The sequence below is a fragment of the Panulirus ornatus genome, chromosome 11, assembly GCF_036320965.1.
Source record: "Panulirus ornatus isolate Po-2019 chromosome 11, ASM3632096v1, whole genome shotgun sequence".
Taxonomy (NCBI): Eukaryota; Metazoa; Arthropoda; class Malacostraca; order Decapoda; family Palinuridae; genus Panulirus; species Panulirus ornatus.
The window spans coordinates 63,128,265-63,143,835 of NC_092234.1; the positions used below are offsets into that span (position 1 = coordinate 63,128,265).

The 15,571-nt window shown below is 43.6% G+C and overlaps 1 long non-coding RNA gene across 17 annotated transcripts in view; it reads right to left on the reverse strand.

The window, feature by feature from the left end:
* LOC139751607 (uncharacterized) overlaps positions 1 to 15,571 on the reverse strand; it is a 292,242-nt gene that overhangs the window by 16,323 nt on the left and 260,348 nt on the right. Inside the window, exon 1 of one of the 17 annotated variants that reach the window (XR_011713385.1) lies at positions 13,814 to 14,029. The exons of 13 other annotated variants lie outside the window; for them this stretch is intronic. This is a non-coding gene — a long non-coding RNA (uncharacterized lncRNA). Of the gene's footprint in view, positions 1 to 2,881; positions 3,672 to 8,568; positions 8,588 to 8,789; positions 8,809 to 13,813; positions 14,030 to 15,571 lie in introns of those variants that run through there. 3 more of the 17 variants (XR_011713388.1, XR_011713393.1, XR_011713377.1) reach the window with 3 other exon arrangements.

Genomic DNA, 15,571 nt, shown 5'->3' on the forward strand with positions numbered 1-15,571 from the left:
TGATACCCAAGACTTTCAACGTCTTCTCTCTTCACAAACCCACTCTCTACGACTCTCACTTCGCATACCACCCCGGCCCAAACACCTTCCATCTGCCACCCTATCATCAAACACATTCAACAGTCCAAAATACCCAACCCATCTCCTCCCACTACCTGTTACCACTTCCCCTTCTGCCCCTTTCACCGATGTTCCTATTTCCTATTTCTTCTTATTTTTCGCATATTATCAACCTCCTTCCAAAAATTTTCCCTTATATATATATATATATATATATATATATATATATATATATATATATATATATATATAACTATAGAAGTGGAGGGGAGTCAGGGTTGAGGAGGGGCAAAGGTTCTGGGAAGCTGAAGAATGAGTGGAAAGAGAGAACGTTATGTGGGAGGGCATATTCCTTACGTGTGAAGGACTAATAGTCCCTCACACACGACACCAACCCCAACGATATCACGTGGATGCAAGTCATGGGCTAAAGACAGTGCGGGAGGGGGTCGGTTGTTTTGTAAATCAAACGTGCGAGGACAATATGTGGTGTGAAGTGGTTTGATCAAGTAAGTAATGAAGAGGTAAGAGAGCCGTGTGGTAATAAAAAGTGTGTGGTTCAGAGCTGAAGAGGCTGTGCTGCTGTGGCTTTGACATGTGAAGACAGGTTAACGAAAAGGATATACGTGTCAGAAGCGGAGGGAACAAGAACAGGGAAATCAAGTTGGAAGTGGAAGGATGGAGTGAAAAAGAGTACGAACGATCGGGGCCTTAACACGCAGGAGGGTGAGAGACCTGCACGGGGTAGAGTGTGGTAGAACGATTTGTTATACAGGAATTGATGTGCTGTGGCTGGAGTGAACCACGGCACGTGAAGCGTCTGGAGTACATCATAGAAAGGTCTGTGGGGCCTGGCTGTGGATAGGTAGCTTTGGTTTCGGTGCATTACACACGACAACGAGAGAATGGATGTGTGGATGTGACCTTTCTTCGGTCTGTTCCTGGCAACTACCCCGCTAACGCTGAAAACGACGATCAAGAATGAAAAAGAAAATTACAGACATCACGAAAATGTCTCTAAATAGATTCTCTTCATAGATTCCCAATGAGCGACTGGGCCGCGCAGGAAAGTCTAACTACTTCTAAAACTGTGCTTTTCTTTTGTAATTCATACCACAAAACAGAGGTGGTGGTCGGTAAGCGACCTAGCTACGTGTTGATAGTGAAAGAAGTTGTCAACTGAGGGAAGGAGTGTATGGACACCATAAGAGGAAGATGTAAGATCAGACTGCTGACAGCAGATGTAGAAGTAAGTTGAGAAGTGGCAGTGGTGGATGACACGCGCATCCGTACACCCGCATGTTTCACGTACCACTGCTAGCGGGTCGGTTCACACTACCTTGGTTATGCGCGAGTTTGGACCCTGTCTTTACCGACTTATCGTCGTGACTTGCGGGCAGGAGGCTGATCGATTCACCGCCTCCGCTGTTTCTCTAGCTCGAGTGCTCCCGACGGGTCTGGCCAGGGCAAGTGTCAGGGGACTGACAGAAGAATATGTTGGTGAGGGCAGCACTCGAGCAGAGGACTTTTTACCTCACTGTGACGCAGTGATAGTGTACTGTGACCTAGGAGAAGCGGGTTCTATATACGTTTGTCTCCTATACAGCAGGAAACGACAGTTAACTCTTATTATACGAGTCCACCTTTTAATGTTAGGAAACATATGTAAAAGAGGAATTGAGAAAGTTTTATGTAAATCATGAGGACATTACAGGAGTCGCTCAGGTGTTACGAAAGATTTGAAGAGAATAACCATTCGAACACAACAGTTGTGGTGGTGGTGCTATTGGTGCTTCTGGCGAATATCATGTACCGTTACAAGTTGTAAAAATAAACTCATCTTCAGAGGTGTAAGTGATGGGATAACTGGGTAAGGTGCTCCAATAGCAGGATAAGGATATCAAAACTTCATATACCACCACTCTCCCAAGCTGCTCTTAATCACATTCAGGCTACTCCTACTTAAAGCTACTTATCTAAGATGTATTCATCTAAGCTACTGTGGTCTAAGATACTCTTATCCAAGGTATCTTTTCCCCCTATCAATATCCAGGCGCTTTAAGTAACAGTTATCCACTATCATGCAAGCTACTGTTATCCAGCTACATTCATCCGGAGGGATAAATTCTTTATTTGACAAGTGATGCTCCCCCATGCCAGTCAGGTCGCCCCTACCGCCCCTCTGGCTAGGCTGGCAGTGCAGACTGCGTACAAACAACAGGTCCGAACAAGCAAGTGGGTAGTTGGAGCCTACACCCAGCAGGAAACGGAAACAAATAACATGTAAGAGCGAATATACGGTACATAATGCATCATGCTCACGTTTTATCCATGCTACAATTACCCGCGCTTCTCTTATCCTTGGTACATTTATCCTAAGTTTGCTTATTCATGCTATAATTATCCAGTCTTTTCTTTTCCATGCTTCGTAGACTTGTCGAACATTCTCTTACCAGTGCTACACGTATCCAAGTTTCTATCATCCATGTCACATGGTATAATTACAGCTTCGGACATCTCCTCCTTGGAAGTTGAAATGATTTACACGATATTCAGTCTTATTTCTACCGCAAATCACTCCCTATTGACATATATCCCCCACCCTCCTGCCTCTATCCAACGATAATAATGGGGGACCCTCAGTGGGAACCAGGTTTTTGGGTGGGGGAAGTCACTAAAAGTAATAGAAATGAATGTCAGCATCGTTCAACAGACATCAAAAAAAAAAAAAAAACATCAGAAAAACCATTTCAACCGAGCCAAACCTAACCTGATCAGGGCCTAATGTAAGCTACCGTAATGTATGCACAGGTCTGCTCACCTTAATCAAACTCAAATGGCTCAGTGTTGGGTTGGTCGTCGTCGTCTGCTTCCTCCTCCTCCTCTTCATCGTGAGCCACAAGTCACACTGGCCGCTGTTCCTCCTACAGCGGGGTGGTTGGGCTAGCTGGCGATGACGAGGTCCTCGCTGTAACGTCTGACGAACAAGTACCACACCAAGCACTGCTTGAAGTAGAAGGCCTCGTTCCCAGGCCGCTTCGCCCACCCCTTAACGTCCCTCCACAATATTCCGCGTGTGGATGTGGGAGTTATGTGGATCATCATACTTCACAGAGTAATTAATCACAAGGTGGTCGTATCCGTGGTTCATCTGGCTGTTGTAGGGCTGCCTCCCATCAGTTGTCCCAGGTCGTATATACTGCATGATTACAGGAATCGGTGTGGCAGCGTCGCCTTCACGGGCAATCTAAGTTCTACGAGAGAATTGACGCAAAACTTCTTAAATCTGCCAAACACTCAGATGTCACTCACAAACACGGCCTCTCTCGTTATTTCCTCTCTCCAAATTGCGACTGGTCGATTACCACAACAAATACCATGGCCTCCAGTGTGACGTCACTTATGAACAGACACTGCGTCAGTCGACGCTCGAACCGGGAGTCGGGTTCAGACACCTGACGATGGTATGACGATCCCCCAGACATTATGGCGCCCATGATTAACAAATAGATCAGTGTCCACCGTTCCACATGTGCACCATGGACAAGTGTTCCTTTGAAATGTGACACATGATAATCACACTTCCTCTTCTTACTTTCCTATCACAAAACCAAATGTTTGTCAGCCTGGTAAATACAAGGCAGGTTACACTTCACACAATTCACTAGGGAGGACACCATACTCCTGGTGAAATTTCCATATTTCATCGTCTTTTTCGTAATATTTTAATGTGGAATCTTCCAATAGTCTCAAAGTGTTCACGATCACAGCCACTTCACAGGGTCGAACGACATGATGGAAAATATTTCATATTCAAGCGCGGGGCTGCGAAGGTTGTGATTGGTTGATACAAGTTCAAACCGTCCAATTAATGTCCAGAGAACAAATGCGCATGCGTCAGACTCGTGCTCCTTCGCACTGCAGCCTAGCAACCAACATACGAACAAACAGGAGCACTGTCGGGCGTTCGTCACCTAAACAAACGGATAGTGAGAAAAAAATACACTAATTTTTCGACAAAAATACCTTAAGAAGAAATGGTACAAAATAAAGGGACTTAAAACTGCTTAAAATACTGATTCTAAGACTTACCATCCCAAAATTCGCTAGATGTCTCAAACGGTAACAACACCTGTTACATTTATCTAATTCTCTCCTGTCAGTGCTAAACCTAACCAAAATTCTCAAACCCACGCTAAGCTTATCCAAGCTTCTCTCATTCAGGCTACACTTATCCAAGCTTCTCTCATCCAAGCTACACTTACCCAAGCTTCTCTCATTCAGGCTACACTTATCCAAGCTTTTTTTCATTCACGCTACACTTAAACAAGCTTCTCTCATCCATGCTACACTTATTCAACCTACTCTTGCCCATGCTAAACTTGTCCAAGCTGATCTTATCATTGCCAAACGTAAGAAAGATCCTCTCATCCATGTTACACTTATCCAACCTTCTCTTAACCATGATACACTTATCAGTTTCAATCATGAACATCCTTTTTATCGAAACTTTTTCATTTCCAAGTTTCGCTTATTCAAGTTTCTCTCATCATTGGTACCTTCATGTAAGCACCTCTAAAGAAACCTTCTTTTATCCAAGCCACTTTCACCCAAGCTTTTCTGAGCCAAACTTCTGTTATCTATGCTACTTTCTTTCAAAATTTCCTTTCCAAGCTTCTATCATCCATGTTACGTTTGTCTATGTAACTTTTATCAAAGCTTTCTTTTCCCAAGATTCTCTGATCATAGTTACTCTAACATGATCTTCCCCTCACCATGCAACTTAAATTCATCCATGCTACTGTTAACAAGATCTTCGCACTTGGACGTTTCCCGTCAAATTGCTTTAGTCAGATTAACTGACAATTCCATTCGACATCATTGATTCTTTTTCTCTCTCTCTCTACAATAAACAATTACTAATCCCAAGTTTCTGGCCAGTTTATTAATTACGTGGCAAGCAATCAAAGGATATTTTACGAACAATATTACTTCCTGAACTTTTAAAGAATTTTCAAGTGAAGTTTTTTTTACTCAGGAAATCTTTTCATAAATTAGGCTCCTTAATTAAATAAACTTTCTTCATAATGTCGCTGGCAACCATTTTACTGGCAAGTTATTTTCAATCACTGAAACTCCAACAACATCACTCAGGTTAGTTCTGTGGACCTGACTGTATAGAGTGATTCCCCATTATCTGTAAAATATGTTGTGGTATATATATATATATATATATATATATATATATATATATATATATATATATATATATATATATATATCAGAGAGCCCTGATATATAGACATTTTTTCACACGTACGCCGTTTTCCGTGTTACGAGGTAGCGCCAGGAACAGACGAAGGCCGAATTCAGTCACACCTACCACTAGCTGTCATGTGCAATGCACAGGAACCTCATGACCCCTATCCACAACTAGGCCCAACAGACCTTTCCATGATTTCTCCTGGCCGCTTCGCATGCCCTAATTCAAGTCCACTGACTGCATGTCACCCCCCTTGTATACGACATCATTCCAGTTTAGTCTAGTCCATGCACGCCTTTCACCCTCCTACATTCAGACCCCAATCATTTTTTCACTCACTTCCGCTTTCATGGTTCCATTCGCTGCTAAATCCACTCTCAGATATCTAAAACACTTCACTTCCTCCAGTTTTTCTCTATTCAAAAACACTTCCCAATGGACTTGTCCCGCAACCCTATTGTACCTAATAACCTTGCTCTTATTCACATTCATCTCAGCTTTCTTCCTCCACGCACCTTAGCAAACTCAGTCACCGGCTTCTGCAGTTTCTCACCCGAATCAGCCACTAGCGACGTATCATCAGCAAACAAGTGACTCACTTCCCAAGCCCTCTCATCGACAGCAGACTGCATACTTGCCCCTCTCTCCAAAACTCTTGCATTCACCTCCCTAACAACCCCATCCATAAACTAATCAAACTACCATGGAGACATCACACACCCCTGCCGCAAATCGACATTTACTGGGAATCAATCACATTCCTCTCTTCCTACTCGTACACATGCCTTACATCCTCAATAAAAACTTTTCACTGCATCCAGCAATTTACCTCCCACACCACATACTCTTGATACCTTCCACAGAGCATCTCTATCAACTCTATCATATGCCTTCTCCAGATCCATAAATGCTACATACAAATCCATTCGTTTTTCTAAGTATTTCTCACATACATTCTTCAAAGCAAACACCTGATCCACACATCCTTTACCACTTCTGAAACCACACTGCTCTTCCCCAATCTGATGCTCCGTACATGCCTTCAACTCTCTCAATCAAACCCCCCCACCCCCCATATAATTTCCCGGGAATACTCAACAAACTTGTACCTCTGTAATTTGAACACTCACATTTATCCCCTTTGCCTTTGTACAATGGCACTATGCACGCATTCTGCCAATCCTCAGGCACTTCACCATGAACCATACATACATTGAATATCCTTACCAACCAGTCAACAACATAGTCACCCCCTTTTTTAATAAATTCCACTGCAATACCATCTAAACCCGCTGCCTTGCCGGCTACCATCTTCCGCAAAGCTTTCACTACCTCTTCTCTGTTTAACAAACCATTCTCCCTGACCCTCTCACTTCGCACACCACCTCGACCAAAACACCCTATATCTGCCACTCTATTCCATCTCCTTCTCACTTCACCACTACTTGTTATTACCTCCCCATTAGCCCCCTTCACCGATGTTCCCATTTGTTCTCCTCTCTTACGCACTTGTTTACCTCCTTCCAAAACATCTTATTCTCCCTAAAATCTAATGATACTCTCTCAACCCAACACTCATTTGCCCTCTTTTTCATCTCCTGCACCTTTCTCTTGACCTCCTGTCTCTTTCTTTTATACATCTCCCATTCATTTGCACTATTTCCCTGCAAAAATCGTCCAAATGTCTTTCTCCTCTCTTTCACTAATAATCTTACTTCTTCACCCCACCACTCACTACCCTTAATAATCTGCCTACCTCCCACCTCTCTCATGCCACGGGCATCTTTTGCGCAAGCTATCATTGCTTGCTTAAAAACATCCCATTCCTCCTCCACTCCCCTTACGTTATATATATATATATATATATATATATATATATATATATATATATGGACCTCCATGGTGTCTCGGTCAGCGTCTCTGACCGGGACGTATTAACGGGCAGTCCACGGTCGAGCGCATAGGTTCGAATCCTGACTGCGGCAGCCTCTCAGAGGTCAACCAAACTGTGATCATCATCATATATATATATATATATATATATATATATATATATATATATATTGTAGCTTTACTGAAACTTTTCCAAGCTACGCTCGCTTTCATTGACAGTATAATCCCAGGTTTGTTTGTCAAGAGTAATGTAAAGATAATAAAAATTTGTACGTTTGAAATCCGGTATATTTTCGCGACTATCATGTTGACCAACATTACACGCAGTGTTGAAAGCGACCTCAAAGGTATTTTGTCGCTACCTTGATTACGTAATTAATCCATAAACAAGGCCACAAGTTCATGTACTGTAAGCCCATTGCCCGTATGTCCCTAAGTCATATGTCCAGGAACTACGAACCCGTAAGCCATTAAGTCCATGAGTCATTAGCTATAAGCCCACAACCTATATGTACGTCAGGCGTAAGTCTATAAACCATACACCGAACCACAAAAGCCATGAGGCCAAACATGTAACGCTACACAAATATCAATACCTGAACCGAGTCATTGTACACAGGAAGTTTTATCGTACGTGGAGAAAAAAAGAAAAAAACAACAAGTGGTTAACGAGGAGCAGCAACATACACTGAAAATAAAAGATCAAATAGCACACAAAACAAGGATGGCTGGCTGTTGCCAGGGGAATACAATCGCGTACGAAGTCCAGCCGGAGTTCTGTGGTTTACGAACCCCGGCGTTTACGTGTTGACTGGTCATGATCAGTAGGTGGGTAAAAATGCTAGCTCCAAGGAACACATGGACGATGAATAACACCATCGTCTGCTTCCTGTGACTGAAATTTGGTGGTTGAAACACCCATGCCGCCCATATTCGTAATACTGGGCGACATACAACACACTGAACTTCACAGGTAAATGCTGCAGTTAGCTGTGGGTCTGACACACAAGACCTGGCAACAAAGAGAGATTTTTTTTTCCCCCGTTAGTAATTCTGGAAAATGATGGAGTCTGACGTTCGCTTCCACTGTGAGCTCCCCGGGTCGGTTACGTGCACCTGTTGATATTGTGAACATATTCCAGGGACGAGTCCACGTCGGTACATCTCTCTATACTGAGGGAAACGGTAGTGGTAATCCTTACCACTGTGCGTGACTGGATAACTCTGCTAAGCCACACCCATCGCAATAGGCTTTTGGTATCCATCACTGTGACTGGTTTCTACACGGGTGATAACCACGTTATCATGTGATCATTGGGTATATAAGCCGCGAAGTATTCAAAGCAGCTCACCTTGACCCACTCCAACAGTGCTCATCTGCAGCACTGATCTTGTCGTATTCTGACGTCACTCCTCGCCTGTACCGCTGGGTCGTTTGGCTCCGACGGTGTTCGTTCACTCAGAGCGCAATCCACTCACTCACCCACGTTAGACTTGAGTCACCTCAACAGCGATCATCCACAGAGCTGTGCTCGGCTTAACCCAATAGCACTTACCCGCAGTACTGGCTTACCTGGCTCCAGCACCGCTTTACGACCAAGTTCAACCACAGTGCTACGCTGTAAGACCCAGCTGCGAGCTATCCACGTCTGCAGGTTCACGTCCACAGAACATCGTCCATGTGCTGTCCACAAGCGTGTGATGAGCCCTCGTTGGGTTCACCCACTGTGTTGCAATACCAAGGCAAGTTGGTACGCTAGACACAGCCTCTGTGGTTACCCCAGTGATCAGCTACGCTCAGTGAAATCTTTTAATAGCTGTCTCGTGTTTAGTTACTACACACGTACGATGATCATATTTGCATCTGATTAATTATCGGTCACCAAGAGCATAACAGCAAATTCCTTAAACTCACACCAAGAGTTTAGCGGTCATGTCTGTAGCTTGCTTAATATAATTGAGGACAACGGTAAAATCTGACCACTTTATCATCTTGCAAAGATTACAGTACTTCGTTATTATTAATCATTTTCCTTTATCACTACCGGTGCTGCGCAGTTGATCCTATTCTTGGTATTTTCTTTTTTTTCTTGCTTGGTAGTGTTATCACACACAAGCTGGGGGTGCTGCGGGGTGGATCATGTGAGTGAACTTCGTCAAGCGGTCCCTAGGATTTGACGTCTTTGTTTCCCGCGTTCGAGGTAGCGCCGGGAACAGACGAAGAAACGTCGCACTCGCTCACATCCATCCTCTGGATGTAATGTGCAGTGCACCGAAGCCACAGCTTCCTATCTACAACCAGGCCCAACAGACCTTTCCATGGTAAACACCAGCCGCTTTGCATGCCCTAGTTCAGTCCACTGACGGCACGTTGACCCCAGTATACGACATCGTTCCAATTCACTTTCTCCTGTGCACGCCTTTCACCCTCCTGCATGTTCAGGCTCCGATTGCTGAAAATCCACTCATTCTTCCATCTCCAGTGTGGTCTCCCCCTTCTTCCTGTCCCATCCATTTCAGACACATATATCCTCTTTGTTAACCTTTCCTCACTCATTCTCTCTATATGTCCAAACCATTTCAGCACACCCTCTTCAGCTTTCTCAACCACACTCTTTTTATTACCACACATACCTCTTACCCTTTTTTTTACTCACTCGATCAAACTACAGGCCAAACCACCTCTCACCACATATTGTCCTCAAACATTTCATATCCAGCAAATTCACATAGCTTTGTTGACAGCATCTATTCTGCATATCAAACCACAAGTTTATCATAACTAAACGCTCTGAATCTTCTCTTTCTGTTGCTGCACGATCAAAAGCAAGGAGCTCTTGAGAGTTCATAAAGAGTCTCGTGGATTGCTATGATTTCACATCTCATAACTTAGACACATTCTACTCTGGTGCAGCATAAAGGCTTGGCAGCGAGACATTTAACATGTGCTTTCAGTGCAATGTAATCCAACATAAGCGATGAATAGAAAAAATAAATGAATAAATGCAGTCAATTCAGTGTAACTTTCAGAACTGTCTCCAATTACAAAGGTCATGGAACAGCATATTCATGATTTATGAAACGCTTGTGAGTTTTCCTTCGAATGTTGTAATAGGCCATCCAGTGTGTCTGTTCGTTCGTATAGTAGACATGTCGAGGAAGTTGCCAGACGCGCGATCACTAACCCGCCCCCCGCCCCCCATACAGAGTTGCCAGTAACTCATTCGTTTCCTTAGCGCGGGAGAAATATTTTCGGTAAAACATGGCTGTGCTCTGCATTATGAGAGATAGGGGGAAAGAAAATGGCGGGGAGTGTGTGTGTGTGTGTGTGTGGAACCACTAAACAGTAAATTCAGGATATGGTGGCCAGGGAGAGGTGGAGGGTGGCCGTGACTGTGGGTGTGGTGGCTGGGGAGTGAGGGAGAGTGATGGTGGTGGTTAGGGACGTTGTGGTCGCGGTGAGGGAAGGTGTAATAACCAGGGAGAGAGGGTGTGGTTGCTGCAGTGAGGGAGGGTGTGGTGTTGGTGAGGGAGGGTGGGGAGGGTGTGGTGTTGGTGAGGGAGGGTATGGTTGCGGTGAGGGAGGGTGTGGTGTTGGTGAGGGAGGGTGTGGTGGCGGTGAGGGAGGGTATGGTTGCGGTGAGGGGGTGTGGTGTTGGTGAGGGAGGGCATGGTGGCGGTGAGGGAGGGGGTGATAGCCAGGGAGGGAGGGTGTGGTTGCGGTGAGGGAGGGTGTGGTTGCGGTGAGGGAGGGTGTGGTGTTGGTGAGGGAGGGCATGGTGGCGGTGAGGGAAGGGGTGATAGCCAGGGAGGGAGGGTGTTGTGGTCAAAGTGGAAGGGCAAGGCTATGGTGAGGGAGGGGGTGCTGGTAGTGAGCGAGCGAGGGTGTAGTTCACCAGGTCTTAGCATGGCTGTCCCTGGTACTTGCCGACTGCGCGCACGTCCTCGGCCTAAGCAATGGAAGCGGACGTGGAGCGTCCATGACAAGTGCCGCGCCTGCGCCCCGCTGCAACAGGCTTCCACAGAATAAGACCTTCGTTCGCCGGCCTCGTAGACGCACGACGCGCCAGAGGCGGAGGAAAAGGACTCACGCAGCTTGTGTCCGCGGGAGAAGGCCGGCCGGTCGGGCATCGCAGGACGAGTGCCCGGAGGGCCCAAATCTGCTAGTGAGGTTAATAAAATCGCATTACTATGAAAACTGATCTACGTGAATTACGTCTGTTGTTTAGTCTTAAAACAAGGTTGAATTGGCTGTCTTCTCTCGCACGATTTGATATATTTTCTTGAGTAATGTTTCCCAGCAAACTGAATATTTCATTTTGAACATTCCTTTCCCAATAATGATTCCGAGTCGCTCTAGACAAAACCCGACACAAGTGTTCATTTAATTTTGAACCAAAAATGTTCAAGTAACTGAAGAAAACCTCAGAAATCCCCAATGTTTTCTGTAAATAATGTGCCTGGAGTCCCTCTGAGAGCCAAGCTGTGTTCAGCGAGATAAAGACTGATGTTCATTAAACGTTACCACACTTCACACCAACACACGAGAGAGAGAGAGAGAGAGAGAGAGAGAGAGAGAGAGAGAGAGAGAGAGAGAGAGAGAGAGAGAGAGATTCACCAGACGCTGCCACTAAGAGAGAAGTGAGGAACATGACAGACCCTGGCCAACATATGCTGGGGCATCAGAGTAACCCAGCGAACCAAGCAGAAGAGGAATTCAAATATGGTCGAGTCACTGGATCTTACTAATGTTCATAGTGACAGATAATGTACCGATGTACTGGATTTAATCCTGCTACACATGACTACGACCAAAGTTTTTTTTTTCTCATGAAAGGCCTGGCATTTTTGACGAATTCACAATTCAGAAGTTTATTCTCAAGCGAAACAGTACGCCATCGGCAGTATGTGAGGTGCCTGCATTTCAGCACTACCACTTTCAACTTCGCCTAGCAAGAAATCATTTAATGATTTCATGTTCACGTCATTCTAAGATTCTAAACAGCATACTGATGTGTTCTATCAATCTTTTCATGCTAAACCTAGACACGATGATTTATTTCTCCAAATAATCCTCAAGTGTCACGCTCATAATGTTCAGTAATGGATAGTGTGTGTGTGCATTTGAATAATGTACATTTATTTCAGTAATTTCAGTTCCTATCTGCAGCCTTTATTGAAACATTCTACCTCCTTTCGCAATACACTATATCTCTCTCTAGCACTTCACTGTCGTTCTTGATCAGGTTTATTACAGCGAGCTGTTTCCTCCCCTTTAATATAGTATCATACCCCGGAACCTTAAAATCACAACCATCACGTAAAGTTTCCCACAAAAGTCTTATGTATACACCCTCACAAAAAAAGACTAACGGCTTCCCCTCGGACTTGATTTTTCTGGAGGTGAACACAATACCACATACACAACAGTTTCGGTTGGGTTGGTATTTCTGACCGTGAGTTACACCTTTCCTCATTTCTTCTTGCTTCTCATAATCACCACATCTGCAGTAAACCAACTACTGCCACGTAATGAATTAGAGTGAATTTGTTATACGATATGCAAAACCAATAACGTCATGTGTAATCCCACTGATTTATGAACCTTAGATAATATGTCAACCCCAAGAGCCATATGGTTTGCCAAATAGGAATATAACGTTACTATGTTTGTATGACCCGAGGTTACAGTCGAATCGCTTCGAACGCAATATGAATCACAGTGATCCAATATCACATTAATTTGCAAGTAATTAGAGGCTTATTATAATGCCACGTCCAAATACAACGACAATATGATTTACTGCATTGCAATATTATTTCTCCCTCAACTGATGAGGTAACAAACGAGAATGTGGAGTACCACCTCATAAGAGTCGTACAGAAAACGGGACATTTTCTGATATACACAAAGAGACAACGTCGTCAAGTGTATCCTACATGTGCCACTATAGATGCCACAACGTCTTAACCTTCTGTGGTGTTGCTATGTAGTGTTTACATACGTTTATTCTCAATGAAAGATGTCCTTCATCTGCTAATATCGGTGACATTAGGTGTCTTTCGACGGACATGATGATATGGAGCGCGTGAGAACTAAAGGTGGAAAGTGGCAGAATGTCTGTAGAGACTGTTTCCTTGGATCCAGTCTGATGGTATATCGGGCAACTAACCCAGGTTGGTGTGGGACGGTTCACAGTGGTGAAGAATGTGCAGATGATGCATGTGGTAATTCTCCCTTACGTCAAGGGCGCTGCTGTGTTCCCTGATGCAACGCAGTTTTACCTCGAACAGGACAACAACAACCCCCCCCCCCCACACACAAACATACACACACACACACACAAACCCCTACACACACACACACACAGAGAGAGAGCAAAAGTTGTCAAATAACAGTTTCAGGACCATCCGGGGTTGTTAACCCACCTCTGCCAACCCTACAGAGTTTTCGAATAACTGCTGCAAACCCTTCCAAGATGTCATTCTACTCAATCAGTCATCTCGTATTCTCAACTCACTGATACAGGAAACTTCCTAAATAGGAAATCCACTGCAGTCAACCTTTTAAAACTATGCAACCCCACTGCTGCTTACCTTCCCAGATGTCCTTTTGCCTCGAAATTAATGCGAGAGCCTTTCTTAATTGTAATGCAATGATTCCATTTTTCATGATGTTTTTCTAATACACAGTTGAAGCTATTAGAGAAGAAAGTATGAACAAAAACGGCTGAAGGTGCACAATCGAGTCAAAATAATGCTTCATACGGTGCCTTCCTCCGTCACCTTCTCCACGGCTTGTTTGTATCACAATATAAAGTTTATCTGTTCATAACTTTCAGTCTTGAAGAAATGACCATTTTCCAACAAAATGAAAAGAATGTTAGAAGTTATACTCAATGTTTACCATGAGTTTGCAAATCATTTACAAGATTTTTATCGATAAACATGGCCTTCTCATGTCAACCATAACTGATTCTTTCTTATGTATGTTACTGACTTGTGATGATGTCTTCCTTAAAAGTGAATCACAATTATCCCACCATCAAAAACACATAAAAGTAAAAGAATAATAATAATAATAATGGGCTCACAGCGTATTTACTGTCACGCTGAAACAGTATTTAGTCTGTACAGAAATCACCGTCAGTAACTTTGTATCACTTCACTGTAATGCACTAGCACTAGAGTTTATCAGCATGAATGCTCGTAATCTATCACACACTAGCTCGAATTTAGTGCATGTCTCCTGCTTCTTGTCACCAGCAAGGTCAGAGAAGTACTGAGGTATGAACTTCGACCGCTGCTTGGCAGGAAAAGATAACAATACGTCATATCCAGGCATTTCACAACAGATATTCTCCTTTCACAATCTCTCGGTTTAAAAGTAAACTTATTTAGCTCGTGTTGGCTTGTATCTATCATACCAAGAACACAATGTTGGCTCACTGGTTACCATTTACATAAACTAATGCTTGGAGCCTCCACGAACGTAAACACACGATTCTAAGTAGGCATATACACACCTGAACGATGTCACTGAGTTGATATGCATTTTGTGAAAAAATTATGAACGTAAATATTAAAACGAATATTATAAAACACAAACGATTACATATATTCGATCGTATGCCTGTAAAAACGTCCTCCTCGTACAGTCCAAACCGATATTTAGAAATACTGTACGTAATTACACACAAACATACACGTTGCCTTTAAACCATACATACATCGACTATAAATAATTTTCTTCTTCATTTATAGAATTTAACATCGAAACTTTCGCAGGAATTTATGGAAGAACAATATCAATTAAACAATATGAATATTAGATGGAGACACGATTATCAAACTGCGCATGCGCTTGCGCCTGCGCATTCACAATGACTAACCGCCACGAGTATATAAGATGACTACAAACAAAACATCTAAATTCACTTTATAACAATATAAAAGGAAAAATCATGTTTATATTCTTAGTACTCTTCACATTTTCATATTACCGACAATCATGCCCATTTTCTTAGGTTGAACAATAACAAAAATACCAATTCCCCCACTCCCTAACGTACTAATTTATTCAGTCACTGATGCCCTCCCTTCTAAAGTGTACAGGCAATTCTGCCAACCCTTCAGAGTTATCCATAGGCTGCTGCCAACCCTTCGGGTTAGTAAACCCACTACTGCCAACCCTTCGGAGTTGTCAAAACCACGGCAACCAACCCTTCGGAGTTATCAAAGCCACGGCAGCCAACCCTTCGGAGTTATCAAAACGACGGCAGCCAACCCTTCGGAGTTATCAAAGCCACGGCAGCCAACCCTTCTGAGTAATTAAACCTGCGGCAGCCAACCCCT